We start from the raw sequence: 20,501 nt of genomic DNA, 5'->3' as shown, positions 1-20,501 counted from the left end.
GGTTTACGTGATATCCTGTAACAACTACTGAATACTTCAACATACAGTATATCACCATAACATTCTAACAGTACTATAGGGCATCAGCCATGGAGGCCATTGCCCAAAGGTGTTGTGCAGTTAGTGACCATTGTGAGTAGCAGAAGAAGGCAAAAAATTGGATGCAGATCAATAAAAAACATGGATGAACAACAAAAAATAAAAACTATAACAGTTTCATGCTCTGAACATGATTATAGACAAATATTATCATAGGACTCCATGGATTCTTGCCCAATATTTCTGTTCTAAGAGATATAAACCAACACTAGATAAGTCAATAAGATGAACATTTGACTTACAACTGTTGAAGGTGTATGACCACCTTTAGGCTATGTTCACACAGAGTATTTCTTTTAGTCAGTCTCTTTTCAACCAAAACCAGAAATGGTCTATTTATCCAGCAAATGCTTAAATGCTTTGGATTGTATCATTAGTGTTGAGCGAGCATACTCTTTCGAGCATAGTGCTCATCTGAGTATTGGGGTTCTCAGCACTACTTGATGCTCGACCTTGTGGTGCTCGGCTGCTTGGTTTAAAAAAGAAGCTTGTTAAAAATCCGCTAAGCGTTATTTGGACTGAAACTGCCAAAAACAGACGTTGTGGTAATACAGCCTAAGGGTATGTTCACACACTGCCCTGTTACACAGGACGTCCCATACAGGAGCTCTTGGGCTAGTCTTCTACTCCTCTTGGACTGCTGGTAGTATAAAGTACATTGGGGGTGCATTTGGGGGATGCTGTGGACGATGCCAGTGTATTGGGGGTGACTCGAGCTCCTGCACAGTGACATATTCCCTTCCCAGGCGGCCTTTGTGTCTCCTATGCAGCTAAGTGCACCAGCCACCTGGATAGGGAGTACATCATTATGACGGGAATCCCCACTCCCTTACAGTAAGTAGTGAAGTACAATGCATCATTACTTACACATTCTGTGGGTGCTCTGCACCTGACCCATGAAGTGTAAAAAATTATTAAACACATTTACATTGTTACCTATGGGAACACACAGCTCAGTTCTCAAACTGTTCAGTTGTGGAACAACCTTTCAGAACCGAGTTAGAAAACAGAGGTATCACTGTATCCGACATGGAGATAGAGGAGCGGCTGCACATCACACCTATGGCTGATACTAATGCTGCTAAGCCTATTTTAAAAAAAACAACTTCAGGATGTTGGAATATGAATTGACTGTATTTTCCCAACCTGAAAGGACTTGCATGATACATTTGATTAATTTGGAAAAACTCTGATATTTGAGATAAAAATTCAGCTTTTTTAATTTAAAAAACATTTGGAATGACCCCTCTGAGGCGGCATAGAAGAAGTGAGAATGAGAAGCAAGGGTCTACCCAATAAAAATGAAACTGATTATTTCTGGTTATTAGTCATCCCCATGTGCTAACAATCTACAATAAATCTAACTAAACTTTCATAAAAGGCTGAATGTCAGCCATTGATCTGTTTGGACTGCTGTACTTACTCAATCAATAGAATTTAATACAAACAAGTGGCAAGACAAGGTTCCATTCAAGAACAAAATAAGAAAATCAGTACAATTATGCAGTGTCTCAGCTTCCCGTTCAGTCTAGGATACACTTAGTAAATGGGAGGAATAAATCAAAGAGTTATGCAGTCATAGCTCTACCAAGTGGCTTAGGGACAACATAGCATCCTTGACAATAGACTGGTAAGAGTCCTTCCTCTAAAGCATGGTTGTCAACCTCATACTTTTTTCCTAAACATCTTTTCCAAAAAATCACAGACAACATTTTTTTGGCCACACTGAAAAACCATAAAGATTCATCAAGATTATATATCTGTACTGTATCTGAGATTACTGATATGAACACATTAGCTGTGAACGAGAAAAGAATGATTATTACAATCACAATAATCTGAAGATTTTTTTGTTACAGACAGTGGAATAAAGTCTCCTTTTTACAGACTCTACAGGAATATGCACCTAGATGGAAACCTTTGTAATATTGCATTTAAAGATTGCCGTATAGGGAGAGGTAAACAATGAAATGATCTTTTATGTGAACAGAAGTGTGTCTCCTCTCATTATTTTCACTTGTAAAAATAAGAAATTGCCTCACTAATTTTATTAGTGCTTTCAAGGAGACGTCACTTACAATTTTTCACCCTAAAGGGAAAGTCAGATTTCAGCACATTGATGTTCTTCTAAGTATTATAAAAAATTACAATCACTGTAGGTTTATCACATGACTGAGATACAATTGTCCAATATGGGTTGTGTATCATTTTAAGTTTGTCAAGATTTTTTTCTGCTATTTTGTCGTAGATTTCACTGTTCACTTTCAGGGAGATGAGGGACAATCAGAGAGGCACTGAGAGTATTCCAAGGAAAGGAAGGGCCTCCATATGGAGGCTAAATCTATGGTAGAAATTTGTCAAAGCGGAAAGAACCTGTATGGCCTTATAAGAGGTGATGGTGCATGGTTGGGTCTCCATAAGCCGGACTGTTGGGCTTGTAAGGTGTACTGTGGAAAAAGAATGTGAAGTATGTCTAGAGACATGAAAGCCAACAAGACATGTATCTATATAAGCATCAAAGATGGAAACTGTAGCAGATAAGAGCAGGGGAATTAGGTCAGGATAGTAAGAATAACCCTGAAGGGGTAAGCCCGATCAAAGTCCAATGATTATCTGAAGACTTCTCTGTTGTTCCACTATAGGCATAATAAAAACAACCTGCACATAGTGTTAGAATACAAAGGCTACGGTATGCATCATAGAGTAGATGAGCATTGTAGCCAACTCACCCTGTGCAAATAGAGTGCCGAGTCCATAAGGACCAATCAATAGAAGCAGGGAGCCAGGACTACCAGGTGCTTTATTAAAACCCGAAAATACATGGTAAATGAAATATTTATTAGGTAAAACAGTAATATCCAAATTATTGTAAAGAAAGGTCTATTTTGTTTGTTTTTTCCACAATGATCTCTAATCTTAGGAGCTGGAATAAGGAACTGGGCATGAGCACAAAACGTACTCCGACTGTCATAGTGGGTGAAGTTAGCATTGCTTCTGATGGTTAAATATGTAATGTAGCATTAAAGGAGTCTGGGGAAAGGTAAGTAGTGCTTGTTTATTATCTATTTGTAACTCATTATTTACAAATCAGTTCACATGTTTTGTCCACTAGGAGTCTTACTTCTTACAATCTGCTGTTCACTGCCTGTTGTCAGGGGAAATTGCCTATAGTAACAGCTAACATCAGGATAAATTACAAATAGTGATGGCAAGGTTTGCCATGGGCTCTGTGCAAGAAAGAAATAGAAAGCATTGGACGTTTACCAGAAAACCAAGTTATAGATGATCTCCACAGTTACTAAAAGGTAAATTAAAGCTTTCCTTTGCAAAAAGGCTGGACAACCCTTTCAAGAGGTTAAAGATCCAGTAGATAACAATCCATACTTAGTCATGTGATGGACAGATGCACAATAATGAGAACTATATGGTAACAAGGCGAGCAATAGTGTGTCTCATGACCAGGATAGATCTGCAGCAAATAGCATCAAAGACAGTGGAGTCAAGTGATTACAAGTTTGTATATAAAAGATCTTACATCTTTTTCAATAATAGAAAGAAAGAAAAAAAGATAGAAAGACAGATCATCCTATTAACAATCAACCAAATCTCTAGAGACAAAAGCTCACTTTATAAAATAAAGAGACATTGAGATAATGCTTTTTGTCTTCTATTATTAATCAGATGAATCAAGAACATAAAAATGCAGTGTGTTGTGTAGAGAATTAAAGGGGTACTCCGAAGGGGAAAAAATGTTTCAAATCAACTTATGTCAGAAAGTTATTCAGATTTGTAAATGACTTCTGTATTAAAAATATCCAGTGTTCAAGTGCTTATCAGCTGCTGTATGTCCTGCAGAAAGTGGTGTATTCTTTTCAGTCAGACACAGTGCTCTCTGCTGCCACCTCTGTCTGTGTCAGGAACTGTCCCCATAGAACTAGCAAGTCCCCATAGAAATCTTCTCCTGCTTTGAACAGTTTCTGACACTTGAAGGCTTCAGTTTTGTTTGTTTTTTAAAAATGGAAGTAACTTACAAATCAGTATAACTTTCTAAAACCAGTTTATTTAATGACATTTGTTTTCTCCTGCTCTGCTCAAATTAGTCCAAAAACATCATATATCCCAAAAAACTGTTGTCTTAAAAGGGGTTATCCAGGATTATCCTGCAAAATTCACACCCAAACTGAGGACAAAAGAAGAAAGTCACCATGTGTTTCTAAACCTTGATAAGTGCCTAAACTCAACATTAAAGCAACATTGACCCATTTCCTTTCCTTTTGGCTTGAACTATTCCAAGATGGGAGGGTAATTAGATATGAGTGAATAGAGAAACATTCAATAATTTGAAATTCGATTCATATAGCTCCCGATATTCGTATATTCAAACAAATATCGAATTCCATTATAGTCTATGGGAGAAAAATACTTGGGACCTGGAAATCAATATTCGGCCACTAGGAGGTCACCAAGTGCACAATGACACCTCAGGAAATGATGCCAACACCTCTGTAATGCATATGGGACAGCTGGGGAAGCATGTCTGGGCGCATCTAACACAAGTGATCAGCCAACATCCCAATTTTCCCAATTGTACGCCGAAGATTCACAAACAAATTATGTACGTAAAGTAGAAGCGTACGTTTCGGTCAAGCAGTACGCACTTGCATACTGATCAGGTCAGGTGCAGTGTAAAATACGTAATAACGAAAATTAACGATAACTACAAATCAGTAGTAAAAGGACAACAGGTATTATCCCACAATCACAGTATACAGCCGTATGCCGGATATGTAATTGTTTTAACAACAATAAAATTAAAGGGCTGGTAAACGTCTTTACAGGGCGCACACTGTGCAAATCAGTAGTAGCAAGATAACAGGTATTATTCCTCACTCACAGTATACGGCCGTATACATATCAGTAGATGTCTGAACACACTGCCTGTCTCACAACAGCTTCTCAATATATGGTTTTTATATTTTTAGCCCAAACAAGGGCTTTTAGGGCTCCCATCCTACCTAACTTCACCCAAAAGCTTTCTCTCCCTGGTATACAGCCTGTCACTATCTATATCCAATCAGCAAGTGACACGAATCTCAAATGACTATTCTTATACCCAGGAGGTGACATAGTTTAGTCAGCCAATCACAGTTAGAGTTTTTTTTTAAAGTCCTGCATTTTCCTAGGGCCTGTCCCTCCCTCCTGCATGTTTATTGGCTGGAAAAAAGCGCCAGGGGATGTGGGAGGGCAAATCGAATATTTTTTTGAATATTTTTTCGAAAATTCAAACGCAATTAAATAGCACGAATAGCGTACTATTCGATCAAATAGCTATTCACTCATCACTAGTGGTAATACTCTGTTGGGAGATGTTTATGCCACATATGACTATATGTAGTCGCCCACTATAGAAGTATAGGAGGATGAACTTGAACAATCTACCTTTAATTCTCCTACTCTCTATGTATCTATGTTGTCATCGGGCGCCACAAGAGTTCTTCAATTTAAATGCTCCAATGTTTTTAGATCCTATTATATTATTATTATATAAAATTTATGGTAATTTGCCTTTAAATGAGTTCCGCTGAATGTCCTTTTAATTCATAAATAATCCGGTACAAGTGTATATGCCGTATCATTTATCAATTGTAATCTGTACTTTTATTATGATTCCCTCTCTAGACTTTCATCCAATCTTAATTACATCAGTTCATCAATAGAGATCTATCCACTTCAAATCATCAACCTGATCCTGCTCGGAGTCTAATTATAATTAGATTTCATGTAAATTAAACTTCCATTAACCTGCGAAACATTTACATATAGAAATGACTCACATGGAATGTAAATCACATTAAGGCTGGGCTCACATTCTGTAAAAGAAAAGGGGAAAAAAAGGCAAAATAGGTATAAAAGCAGAAATGATTTATCTAATAATGTGTTCTGTTATAGTTCATGGAAAAGCTCCTATAACAACTTCTTCCCTTGTGCACCCCATACCCGTAGGCAGGGATGGGTGTAGCATGCCATTGAGGGGAAGAGGCTTCCTCCTGTGCTTAATTTTCTGTGATGGATGACTGCCAAAATGTGTAAGGCCTTAGGCCACGGAAGACATGGAAGGCCTGTAGCAGAAACCTCCACCCTGCATCCAGTATGATGCTGGGAGTCGGGAAACTGTATGACACAAGGGTGGAGATTTGGTTAAAGGGGTACTCCAAAGGGGAAAAAATAGTTTTTAAATCAACTGTGTCAGAAAGTTATACAGATTTGTAAAATACTTCTATTAACAAAAATCTCAAGCCTTCCAGTAAATATCAGCTGCTGTATGCCCTGCAGGAAGTGGTGCATTCTTTTCAGTCTGACACAGTGCTCTCTGCTGCCACCTCTCTTCTTTACAGGAACTGTCCAGCAGGAGAGTTTTCTACGAGAATTTGCTACTAGAAAGAATATACCACTTCCTGTAGGACAGATAAGTACTGGAAGACTTTATTTTTTTAATTAGATAATATTAAAAAATCTGTAAACAAAACATTGTAATTTCAACATGGATTTACGGGCAGTAAACACAGTGCTGTCCATCATATTAAGAGACTCCAGCTCTCTCTGTACCCCAAGGAACACTGAACTGATTGGGCTTTTATTCTGCAAATATTCCAGAAAGCTTAATGGGTCTCATGGCTCCCACATCATTTCCACATTCTGCCGTTTTCTAAAATCCCCAGATTATAAAGATTTGTTAACAGAGGTTTGAAGCAGCTATAAGTAATGCAATAAAGCGAATAGCTGTATGTGAAGACTTGAATTTCTAATTGATTTCTTCAATTATGTATAGGAACATATTTTAGTTCTAATGTTTTGATAATGACATGAGATCAGATCCTTTATTAAATAAGCTTAAACCCTTAATGACAACACAAGTTTTCATTTAGCATCTTTTCTTTCATCTTATCTTCATTTTTTAATATAATAAAGCCCTTCATTGAAGTCAAGGGTAAAATGGCCATATAAAGAACATGCATCAATCACCACCTGCTTTTGCAAAATATGTTGTTTTTTTCCATCTGTGAACTGTTTTTGTTTTCACTCAAAATTACAATCGTAAAGCCTTAAAGCATTGGTGTCATTTCAAAAACTTTTAGGCTATGTTCACACTACGTAAAACTAAGGCCGTAGTTCTCGCTGCAGAACTACGGCCATAGTTTTGCGGAGTCGAACAATGCCTTATGTGCAATGGGATCCCGGCCGGAGCGTACACACATCGTATACGCTCCGGTCGGGATCCCATGCGGTGCCGGAAAAAAACTGACATGTCAGTTTTCTGCGGCCGGAATTCTGTGAATTCCGGCCGCAGAAAGACCTGTCAGTTCACACAGTGAAGCAAGCGGCTCTGGCCGCTTGCTTCACTGTGGGCTATGGGAAGCTCTGATGCGGGCGCGCACTGATGCGCCCGCATCAGAGCTCTGCGGCCGGACGGATCATCCGGCCGGTACTTAAGTACCGGCTGTCATGATTCGGGCACAGACCGGCCGGGGTCACAGAACGGCCAGTCTGTTACGACGTGTGAACATAGCCTTAACATGTAAAGGTATGTCCAGACTACGTTATCCTGGCGGATCATCAGTCGTGAATTCCACAGGCCGCCCCTGCTCGCGCTAGCGGTCCACTGGTCCCATAGGCTTCATTCTATGGTTTGGCAGAATGAGCGTGTTCATTCTTCAAGTGGACGGCGGAATCTTCCAAACCATTCCGTAGTGTGGGCATATCCTTACATCTCAAAAATTTTTGAGATGACAGTAATGATTACAATCGTAATTTTAAATGAAAATGAAGCGTACAACAAAGTCCTTCTCCCAGGTATATCTTGTGATCAGTAGGAATCCCAGCAACAAGAACCCAATGGAGCAAAACTTTTGATATGTCCATCTGACAGTAACACTTTAAAGGGGCTTTTTAGAAAGTTACGACATGTTACAAGAATAGGCCATTGTTTTTTTGTTTGTTTTTTTCTGTTTTTTTTGTTTTTTTACCAGAGATCTGACCTCTAGGATCCCCACTAAACTATTTGGAAGGAGATGTAGTTTTAGGGTAGCACTGCACCTGGCTTAGTATTTTTGTCTACATGGTGGTGCCTCAGTCACCTGCTGTGAATCATAACCTTCTTCAAGTGATTGCATTGGGTGCATTTGTCCGAATAGCCGGTTTGCAAGGATACCACTGCTCAGGGGAAAATAGGAAGGGAACACAGTGCTACAACAGACCTCTATTAATCCTAATGTCAAAGTATTTTCTAATCTTATGTCATCTTAACCTAAGATGGGAAAACTACTTTGAGTCATATAATACAGAAATTTTTTAAGTATAGTGGTCAAGCGTCTACTAACTGTATGGTAAGTATATCAAATTTTCCTATCCTAATCTTTTCAGATGACTTTGGAGCTTATAAAATAAGAAATCAATGCAGATGAAGACCACCATATGCCCCCGGCGAATACTTCTTAATGTTTGTTTATATAGTGTGGACTTGAGGAGGTACACAAGCACCGTTTTTCTCATATGCAGAAATGTGTTCACCCCACCCCCATCCCATAACTCTAAGCATAGTATCGCATCTCCGAGTACCCTGCTGACTTTAATATACAGCCAATGTGAGCCAATACAATACACTGTCCGGGCAGGGGATGAATACGGTGGGAGAGAGTTTTCCCTGGAAGGAGTTCCGAAGGTTTCCAGAAGTGTTTAAGCAATGTGTTGAGTCTTAGTTGTCAGAGCAGACATACGTAGTGATGACAGCGGTTTTGTTTTAAAACTTTATTGATTGATCATGCAGAGTGACCACACTGCATTCTACCCTAGTGGCAGTGTGGATTTGTTGTGAGCAGGCACATTGGAGTTTAGCCCAGACTTCTAGCACCATCTGTCACCATGAAGCAAATTTAATAAGAAGGCAGTGGCTTATGGTGGAAGGTACTGTATGTATAATATTTTTTTATACACATAGACATGATATTAAAATTGGTTTTTGACACCTAGCATGTATTGTATTTATTGTTTAGGAACATGGAGCTCCCTTATGTAGGGACTATACACTTGTATTGGACACACTTTTTTTTTTTTTTTCCCTTTTCATATTCAAGATTTATTAGGATTTTCATATACCGAAACATAAAAAGAAAAAAAAAGAAAAAGGGAAGGAAAATTAAGTATACCACATCAAGTAGAACATACTGTAAAGAAACAGGGGAACACCCAAGGGAAGCATATAAGAAGGACATAAGGGCCTCTCTTCTTGGAAACCCAAAGGTATATATACATCAATTTCAAAAGAGATTGGACACTCTCTTTATACAAATTGTATTTGATATGCTAATGATGATTGAGGTCACATAATAAATCATGTGTGTTCACAATTTTATATGCGTGAGAAAGTCTCCATGTCGGGCTGAAGCGGCACACTTTGTTTTACTGTGGTAGGAAATAAACACTGAAGTGAACTATACCAATTGGAGTGCTGCGGCCCTTTCATCAGCATATTAAATGGCCCTATATATTTTCTGTTCTACCTAATTCACAGAATCATGCCACCAGCTTTATAGAAGTACTATTATTCTGGATGTTAATAAACGCTTTGCCTTATTCCCATACATGTGATGTAACATTAATACAGACAGTATATAAAAGGAAGCACACTGATCTAACAGCATAGTAATGGGACAGGAAGAAGGAATTAGCCATCAAATCACATTGTTTAAATTAGAGTAATTCTATAAGATGCTACCAGCTCACTGATCTTTAAATACATGCACACTACAGAGGCTTTAGAGGATCAAAACTGAAAAATCAGCTTTAAATGAAAATCCTATTAATATAGGACCTGAGGGAGGGGGGTGCATGATACAGGCCTTCCTGCAGGCCCTGCACTAGGCCTAACACTATAATATCAGTTACGTATTTGTTTATAGTGTTCTTTTTAAACAGAGATGTAGTGTCAGGATGGTATCTTTGCGCAGCGTTATGCGTCCCTCTGCTCGTGCTGTGCGGCCGAGAAGGCGCTGATATTCTCTTATTCTGTTCTGTGTTTTGTTTTGCTGTGTCTGAACACTGGTTTATTTGCTCTCTTTGGGAGACACACCTGACTTCACCTGCTGAGTTCTGTCTGGCCATGTCAGGGTTAATCTGTGTTTTGGTTCTGCTGTGACTGACAGGTCTTCCTGCCAGTGGATCTGTTTTGTTCTCAGCTGTCTGTGCTTGGAGATCAGGGGGATAGTCCAATTACGTTCTGGACCAGAGCCCTGGTCTCCTATATAACAAACCTCAGCCTGTGCACTTATTGCTGGTTATTGACTTAGTCTCTGCCTGCTTGTGGATTCTGTTTCTTTGCATCTCCTGACTACTGCTTTGTACCTCTGACCTCCCTTGCTTGCTGCCTGCCCCTGATCATATTGCCTGTTTTCTAATTACGCCTTTGGATCCTGATTTTGTACTTTTGCTGCCCGACTGTTGTGACCCGGCTGGTAGACTTTTCTTCATTGTGTTTGTCTGTCTGTTTTGTATTTGTGTTTCACCTAGCCAGTGCAGGGACTGCCGTCCAGTTGCTCGCGCCATCTTAGGGCGGATAGTGGCAAGTAGGTAGAGGACAGTGGGCGGGGCTGAGCTTAGGGCTCACTGTCTTGTCTTGTCCTGCTGTCCGGTTCCTAACATGTAGCTAGTGGAGATGAGCGAGTCTCGAGCAAGCTCAGGTTCATCCAAACCTAAACACTCTGCATTTAATTGCTGTTGGCTGAAGAAATTGGATGTCACCCTAGGGAATTTGGGAAAATATGGCTGTATCCATGTTTCCCAGGCACCCTTAGGGCGGCATCCAACTTCTTCAACCACCAGTAACCAAATGCAGAGTGATCAGGTTTGGATGAACCCAAGCATGCTCGAGGTTCGCTCCTCTCTAGTAGCTAGACATTGCAGCATCTGGGACACCTGATTGTGCCTCAACCCTCATGTAGAACTTGAAGAAAACAATGGGCTAACACCCAGTTGACACCCAGCTGCCCTGCCGATCAACTACATACAGCACACAGACATACTGCTACTAGAAAGCACACATATATAAATTGGAGGAAAGTTTATAAACATTGTGAAAATAACTTTTATTGAAAAAGTAGTAGCCACTTAGAACAATCATTCAGCAGATGTGGTTGGTAAATCCACAGTAAGTGAATTTAGTCATGGCTGGGATAAACATGTTTGGATAAGGACAGAACCTGTCTATAGAGGACATCCCTTTTCTCTTCTATCTTTCAATAGGGGGGCTTCTTCAAAGTAAATTTGTTGAAATCAGATGGATACCAGCTACATAACATAAACTATAGCACAAAGGTACACAAGTGAGAGAGGAAGTGGGAAAGAGGGACTAGAAGGTATCATCATCCAACACCTCCTCCACTTGCTTCTGATTTTAAAGTGATATTGTCCCCCCCCCCCCCCTTACTTTATGTGCAGTTCTCTGCACCATCCACAAGCTTAGTTGTTGCACATTTGATATTTTTACCTGTATAAAAGTGTCTTTGTCTTCATATCATTGGTGGACAGTGTCACCTAGGTTGGGCTTTACGACAGTTGGTGCCTCTCCCCAGCCAGGAGATGGGGCCCAACTGCATTAAGCCCCAACAATGATATGAAGCGATTTTAGAGCAGAAAGAAGACACAGACAAGTGTTTTACAGGTATGTATTAAATGTGCACCACCTAGGCCTGTGCATAAGGGGGGGGGGGGGGGGTGACAGTATCATTTAAAGGGGTTTTATATTTTGCCTAGCTACACTGGTATAATACGCTTTCATGGGTCTATCGCTACAATAAAATACATTGACAAATTTTCTTTTTTTACAGAACATTATAGACATACTGTAAATCATGGACAGGCAAAACCTGCACATGTTGTTAAAGGCCTAGTTAAAGTAGTTAGTAGGTTTAACCTGTAGGACCCTACTCAGTTAGATTTCTTGTACTGTGCTGGCCCCAGAATATTTTCATTATTTAGAAATTAAATCTGAATAATAATAATAATAATAATAATAATAATTTTGATACAGATACAGATAAAACATAGTGGACAATTAGAGTGATTGCAGGTAGCAGAGGCAGTTCCATGGCTACTCTCAAAGGACTGCCAAAGGATATAGCAAAGACAAAGTCAAGTACTAGAAGTAATCAAATTGGACAGATATAGAAGCCAAAGCATTAAAGTCAATTAGTTTCAACTTTATGCATCGGTGGTAAACATGCACATCAGGAAGCCCTCAATGTGCTTCTAAGATACGCTTATTGCATATGGCACCTAATGGTACCCATCATACAAAGGAACCCATACTGAAACCACTCGTTATACAAGCTTTTGCTGCATCCAGCTCAATGGATTAGCACAGAGGTCTGCACTCTTCCACCTAGCAGACCCGAATAACATCCCAAGTGGAAGCCAGAATGACACACTTTTGGCCATTGTTGGGCATATGGGGGTCTATGGATCCATTTTACCATTTGCCCCAGCACCGACTCTCAAATATATATAAATAGCTCAGAATACTAATACCATGCTTACCATCAGCCCCTGTCCTGTCCCGCAAACTAAACCACAAAACTGGCGAGGTGTACACTAGGTAGTTAAAGGTGTGTTTTTCCTTGAAATTCCTGGGTGGCTTAAAATATCCTGTTTCCTGGGACTGATGTGTTGGCAAGTCATATAAACACATTGTGAACTGACAAATTATAATTGTTACAAAGCAGAATAATAATTTATCCCTTCTCTGTCACATTCACAATAAGGTGCACAACCTCCCCCAGTTTCAATGCTTTTTTATACAACATACTATACACTTGCCAAAAGTTGCCTATGTTACAGACTGAGAATTGACAAACATGTGGCAATCCTGCAGGGGATCCCCCCATGATTTACCCAGACAGATTAGTTTCCCTTCCTCAGTACTTTCACACATCCAAATATAAAGAAGTTTAAACTACAACTGCATTTACAGTATTGGACAGTGATCAGTGATGAGCAGCGTCAGTGAGGATGAAGCTTCCATGTGTAACACAAGTATAACAAGCAGGGGGACGGCTGCAACACACATGTCCCAATCACACAAAATTTACCTTTTCCAAGGGTCAGTTTTGGGGAGTCTTGTCCACGGCTGTAAGTACCAGGTCCCTGCGTAATCCTTGTGTAAGATTGGCAAGCGTGTCACCCTAATAGAGAACTGTTTCTGCAATTAAATTGTTTGGAGTGCTGGGGATCTAAGCTCCACGGCTATGCCTGCTGAGTTCATTTCCTCTCAAATAAAGGTTATTATGTGAAGGAGAATAAGTGAAACTAAATTGGTTTAGTTGACCTCGTCTGTAAATGAAAAGGTTCTTCTCTGTCACATTGGATCCTGCCAGAAGTAATTCCTGCCAATATTGTCAGTGCCTGTGTATTCTCACTGTTTGCAAATGACTGATTTTCTGATTCATGCACACCAACCCAGGCATAGCGGTACAATCACTACCAAGTCAACAAACTAAAAAAAAAATCACGAGAACTCCTAAAAAGGCTGCTAGGAAACTTCCTATTGATTACACACAAAAGCATACAATAGCAGAGGTATTATAGAATATTGCTAGTAGAGCTGCTGATTCCAACAATGAATATAAAGAGTCTACTATACTTTATTATTAACAGAATAAAAATAATGATAATAAAAAAGACTACTTCTTTATTAAAGCAGTACACCAAAGAAGAAAATTGTTTCGTCATAACTATTGTCAGAAAGTTATATAGATTTGTAAATTGTTTCTGTTTAAAAATCTTAAGCCTCCCAGTACTTATCAGCTGTTGCATGTCCTGCAGGAAGCTGTGCATTCTTTGCAGTCTAACACAAAGTTCTCTGCTGCCACCTCTGTCCATGTCAAGAACTGTCCAGAGCAGTAGCAAATCCCCATAAAAAAACCTCTCCTACTTTGGACAGTTCCTGACATGGACAGAGGTGGCAGCAGAGAATACTGTGTAAGACAGGAAAGAATACAACACCTCCTGCAGCACATATAGCAGCTGATAAGTACTGGAAGGCTTAAGATTTTTTAATAGAAGTAATTATTATTATTAACATTAAGGTTTACACATAGTATTCTGTTCAGTATTTCAGACACTGCTTAGGTCAGTATATACTAGTAGCTCAACTTCCTGTCTGTTGTATATCTCATAACAGACTTTCTGTTTCTGTGTACGCTCTAGCAAGGAATTTAGCCAACCACTGCACCTTCTTGTAACCCCTAACATAGGAAAGTCTGTTACAGGATGTACACCAGAAAGGAAGTCGGTGCTTAGTTGTTTCCATAACTTTTTAAAAAGTTGTATGCCAAACAAATTCTTCGTACAAACTCCACCTTGTTATGGCGAAATAGGTGAGAGCAAAATCACAGAATGGGGTGTCTCCATAAATTAAAGCATAACCTTTAGTCAAAAGATGTTAAGGAAAATCCCCACAAACATAAAGATTCCATTGTGGCACCTAGCCACTAGAAGCCACAATATGTCAATGCCATATTTTCTAGAATATAAAATGACTTTTGAATCTTGGAAAATATCCCCAAAAGTCAGAGGTCATCTAATACACCAGATATTGGTCACCGCATACGATGGGGGAGCTCAAAAACAGCCAAGGCCACATCCCCACTATATGCTGCCATCGCTATTAAGGCAACTGCCTGCACGCAACCTCCTCCTCTTGAAGACAAAAAAAAAACATGAACCCACCTGTCACCAGTCCCCAGCAGCTCCTCTCCCGGCAGCCATGTATCTCCTCCATCATCTTCCTGATGCAGGCCGCATAGTACAGAGACACTGCCTGCGCCGGAAATCCTCCGAGATGCTTGGCTGCCGGCAGAGCTTTGGTTGAATGACAGGATTTGGGGACTTGCCGCAGAGGCAGTGTCTCTGTACTATGCTGCCTGCATCGGGAATAGGATGTAGAAGATCAGGCAGGGGTTAACATTTTTTGGCGTTTAAGACGACTTTTGAACCCTGGAAAATCTGCTCGTCTTATACGCCCAATCGTCTTATACACCAGAAAATATGATACAAATATTCTCCATGAAAAAAACAACAACCATACATTCTATGCTACACATAATAAGGAAAAGATGTTCTTACCAGTTCCATTGTTCGGGGGTAGTCACAGACCAGTGTTGAATGGTGGTTTTGTAGGGGTGAAGCTGAAACTCCAGAATGGGACCAGCTGGCCCTAATAAACCCTAGCCAAGGAAAATAGAATGGGTGACTACCCCTGCTTGCTCAGGGTAGATTGGGGCACTCGCCCTAAAAAGGGAGACCCCTATCTCATGTTCTACCTTTGTAAATCACTCTATATGTCCCTAAAACATATACAGGTCCCTTAACCCCCGACACATTTCATCCGCCTTGCCGGGGTCCTCAAGGTGATAAGGTAAGTTTGTGAAGAGAACAAAAAATAGCGTTCAAAAGAAACATTGAAATTAATAGGATCAAGGTATATTGCCCATTTAAGGAACAACCTAGCAATAGTCAGGAGGTCATTCACTCTCTGCATATGTTGGTGCAGAGAGCAGTGGGAGCAGTGGCTTCTCCTGAGAAGGGATAAAGTACTCAGGCCAGCTATACTAGTGATCATTAAAGGGTTCCACCAGTCTAATCTTTATCACCTTTTCTGGAAAACTGAGAAAAAATATTCTTCTATAGTCTACCTCTAAAAATAACTGAAAAACAGGTTCTTTTTTAATTCCAGACAGAATAGCAGAGCAGACTACAATATTCTGGCAGCAAAAAAAAAAACACATGACAGCATGGAGACAAACTGATGCCAACTAAGAGTGTTTGCCATTAGGAAAATCCCATTAAAATCAAAAGGGCACATTTATAGAAATGTTTCTTTCTTTGTGTGAAAACAAGGGATCAGCATAATGACGAGAAAACAGTGCTGTGCACAGAGCCCCATTCTACTATTAGCAATTACTATGTAAAAAAAAAATGTAATTCCAGTAACAATAATAAAGTATGATCCTAGTAGCAGTAACGCCAATGGCAATGCCTCTGATATCCACTGTGTAACCTTCTGAATGCCTAATAGTGATAATCACAGCATTCAAACGGAAAGAGAGGGGATCCTCCTGTATATCCCCCAGTGGACTAAAGAAACTTTCATAAATGGGGGGGGGGGATCTGCACAATGTAGGAAGTCATTGGCTCGAGGGAAGACTTGTGTTAGGTGCCTGGGGACGTACCTTTGATGTTGTGTGTGCGCAACTGAGACAGCCCGGACACACTGGCAACTTGCAAACAGGTAAACTTTACTAAAAGTCACTATGTAAAATTAGACAAAAAATTTACAGTTGCCCGTGTAGTCACTTTGTAAGCAATTGTACTGACTGAAGGTCTCTCAATATGATGTAAGCCCTAGTGGAGCTGAATATATACAATCTAATTAGATTATTCTCTGGATTAGATGTCATATACAGGTTGGTTAACTGTGGTGTAGGTACTTGAGAAGACATTACTCATGGTTACGTGTGGCAAAATTTCCAATTGCAGGGAGTATGTTACAGAAAAGGTTGTAACGTGCAAGCACTGGCTCCAGCAAAGAGTAAGGGTCCTATAAGACAAGGCGATTTTTAACAATTACTAATTAAAAGTAACATAGTAAGATAGTTAATTAGGTTAAAATAAGACAAGAGTCCATCAGGTTCAACCTAGGGAAACCCTACTGCGTTAATCCAGGGGAAGGCAAAAACCCCTATGAGGCAGATGACAACTGCCCCATCACAGGGAGAAAATTCCTTCCCGACTCCAATGGCAATCAGAATATTCTCTGGATCAGTCATGTCAAACTCTGGCCCGCGGGCCAAATTTGGCCCGCAGTGCCATTACATTTGGCCCGCCAGGCAATTCAGAGTTTAAATTACATTTGGCCCACCATGGCTACTATAAACGAGACTATGGGGGAGGGTGGGCTACTACATATAAGAGACTATGGGGTAGGGCTGGCTACTATATGAGACTATGGGGTGGGTTGGCTACTATATGAGACCATGAGGTTGGGCTGCTACTATATGGGACTATAGGGGAGAGCTGGCTTTTATAGGAGACTATTAGGGAGAGCTGGCTACTGTAGGAGATTATTGGGGAGGGCTGGCTACTATAAGAGACTATTTTGGAGGGCTGGCTACTATATAGGACACTTGGGGGGCTGGCTACTATTTGGGCACTATTAGGAGGGCTGGCTACTATGTCAGGCAATTTTGGTTGGGTTGGCTACTACATAGGGCACTATTGGGGGGGGTGGCTATTACATGTGTTGGGGTTTAATCATATCATAGCAATTTATCATGTCATTTATCCTAGTGCACAGTGCTGGGAGACACACACCACTGACAGTGCCCCAGGAACACCGCATTCGTGCTTCAATAATTATCAAGGTTGGCCCGCAACTTTGTCAAATATTTTAATTTTGGCCCACTGTGTATTTGAGTTTGACACCCCTGCTCTGGATCAATGTATCACCAGAAATCTAATGCCCATAAATTGTAATATTACATTGTTCAAGAAAAGCATCCAGGCCTCCCTTGAACTTATTTAATGAATCGGCCATGACCACATCATGTGGCAGAGAGTTCCCCAGTCTTACCGCATGTACAGTAAAAAACCTGTGTCAATGCTGATGGTAAAATCTTCTTTCCTCTAGACGTAGAGGATTCCCCCTTGTCATGGTTATAGACCTAAGAGTAAAAAGACCCCTACAAAGATCTCTGTACTATCCATTCATATATTTGTACATAGTAATCAGATCTCCCCTAAGACATTTTTTTTCTAGTGTAAATAACCTCAAGCTTGATAACCTGTCCTGGTACTGTAACCCACCCATTCCCTTAATGACCTTTTCTTCTCCCTTGCCCTTCTCTGCACCCGCTCCAGTTGAGCTGTGTCCTTGTTATATACAGGTGCCCAAAACTGTACACAGTATTCCATGTGTGGTCTGACCAGTGATTTATAAAGAGGCAAAACTATTTTTTCATTTTTTAGCATCTATACCTCTTTTGTTGCATCCCATTATTTTATTAGCCTTGGCAGCTGCTTCCTGGCACTGATCGCTAAAGTTGAGTTTACTGTCCACCAATACCCCCAGGTCCTATTCGGAAGCAGTTTTACCCAGTGTTTTATTATTTAGCACATAACTTTACTTATTATTTCTATGGCCCAAATGCATAACCTTACATTTATCCACATTAAACTTCATTTGCCATTTCACCGCCCAAGCCTCCAGCTTCTCCAAATCCCTCTGTAATATGATATTATCATCCTCTGTGGTGATTACTCTACCTAGTTTAGTATCATCTGCAAAAATGGAGATTCTACTCTGTAGCCCCTCTACAAGATCATTAATAAAAAATATTTAAAAAAAGTGGACCCAACACTGACCCCTGTGGTACCCTGCTAGTAATTAAAACCCAATCTGAATATGTTCCATCAATGACCACCCTCAGTTTTTTATCACACAACCAGTCACCTACCCATTTGCATATGTTTTCCCCCAGTCCCACCATCCTCATTTTGTAGACCAACCTTTTATGCGGCATAGTACCAAATGCCTTTGAAAAGTTCAGATACACAACATCCACAGCCTTCCCCAGGTCCAGTCTATAACTGACCTCTTCCTAGAAGCCGATCAGATTAGTCTGACAGGACCGATCCCTCATAAATACATGCTGGTGCTGTGTTATAAGATTATTTTCATTAAGATACTCCAATATAGCATCTCTTACAAACCCCTCAAATACTTTACCTACTATAGATTTTAGACTTATTGGCCTATAGTTTCCAGGATCACTATTTGACCCCTTCTTGAATATTGGTATCACATTAGCTATGCACTAGTCCTGTGGAGCAATCCTTGTCATTATAGAATTTTTAAATATAAGGAATAAGGGTCTGTCTAAGGCTATGTTCACACTACGCAAAAGTACGGCCGTTGTTGCCATCACCAACAACAGCTGTACTTTGTGCGGAGGGGAACATAGCCTATTGTTCTATGGAATCCCGGACGGAGCATATAGACATGGTATATGCTCCAGCCGGGATCCCGTGTAGCGCCGCAAAGAACTGACATGTCAGTTTTCTGCGGCCACAATTTAATGAAACCCTCTCAGTTCACACAATGAAGCGAGCGGCTCCTATGGGGAGCTCTGATGCGGGCCACGCTGATGCGCCCGCATCAGAACACTACAGCCATAAATATCATCCAGTATCGGCTGGGATGATCTGTGCAGAGACCGGTCACGGATCGGCCGGTCGTTCACGTTGTGTGGACATAGCCTAACACAGTACTTAATTCTTGCAAAACTCTAGGATGGATACCTTCTGGGCCTGGAGACTTATGGATTTTAATGTTTTTAAGGCGTTGCCCCACTTCTTGTTGTGTTAGGCTGGTGAGATTTATGGGAGGATTTACATTGTCCCTAGTCATGTCGTCTGTTATGGGATTCTCCTCTGTGAATACAGTAGTATTTAGTAGATTTTCCTTTTCCCCCTCCACCATTACACCCAGATTATTTTTGAGGGAACCAACATTTTCAGTTTTAAGTCTTTTGTTATTGATATAGGTGAATGATATATAATGATATTTAATGATAAACCATGGCAAACGAGAGCTACTTGAAATCATTTACCATATTGCACAGAACAACAGTTGTTAGTTACAATTGTTACTAGGATCGTTTACTCCATCTGATCCCAGAAAAAGAAGGAACAATGTGGAATGAAACAGAACGATTTCCGAACAGTTAGCTGACGACTAAGAATGATTGTGGTTTAAGAACAAAATCAATTATCAACAACACATGAACAATTTCTCGTTGGTCGTTTAATCGTCGTCTGAATTTACACCAAACGATCATCATTTAAATTCATATATAATGATTTTTCCCGATAAAATCGTCCCATGTAATAGGGTCCTAAGAGTGACAGCAGAGGTGTCTTTGCACAGCCAAATTCCTCTTCTGGCTATACAAATCATCTCAGAGCAGAAACAGGAGTTGATTTCCTTCTCAATATGGTCTTTGGTAAAACCTCCTGATAAGCTACACAGTGCCATGATCACCACGATCTGAACCAGATCTTGCTTGAGCTGGCTCAAGTGTTTCCGTCCCTCTCCACCTCTACTGACCAAAAAAGACCTTCCCACCAGGAACTAGCTCCTTTTTATAGGGGTTATCCAGCTATTGTGTAATTGGTGGGGCTGTGTGTGAGAAGAAAGGTGATAGGGTGAAAGAAGAGGGGAAAAGGCCTGCATATGTAATAGGAGGAAACATAACATGTGACAACAACAGTTAGCCCATGAGACCTTCAGCTGT

At 40.3% G+C, this 20,501-nt stretch overlaps 1 protein-coding gene across 4 annotated transcripts in view; it reads right to left on the bottom strand.

Moving 5' to 3' along the window:
- Positions 1-20,501, bottom strand: part of PDE4D (phosphodiesterase 4D) — a 968,497-nt gene that overhangs the window by 880,988 nt on the left and 67,008 nt on the right. Inside the window, exons 1-2 of one of the 4 annotated variants that reach the window (XM_069962737.1) lie at positions 11,639-11,665; positions 5,934-5,969 (exon numbers count right to left, since the gene is read on the bottom strand). The exons of 2 other annotated variants lie outside the window; for them this stretch is intronic. The gene's annotated coding sequence lies outside the window, so the exon portion shown is untranslated. Of the gene's footprint in view, positions 1-5,933; positions 5,970-11,638; positions 11,714-20,501 lie in introns of those variants that run through there. One more of the 4 variants, XM_069962735.1, reaches the window with a different exon arrangement.

This window comes from Dendropsophus ebraccatus, chromosome 3 (assembly GCF_027789765.1).
Source record: "Dendropsophus ebraccatus isolate aDenEbr1 chromosome 3, aDenEbr1.pat, whole genome shotgun sequence".
NCBI lineage: Eukaryota > Metazoa > Chordata > Amphibia > Anura > Hylidae > Dendropsophus > Dendropsophus ebraccatus.
Note: the sequence above shows the minus strand (reverse complement) of the source record. Positions and strands in the feature narration are given on the sequence as shown.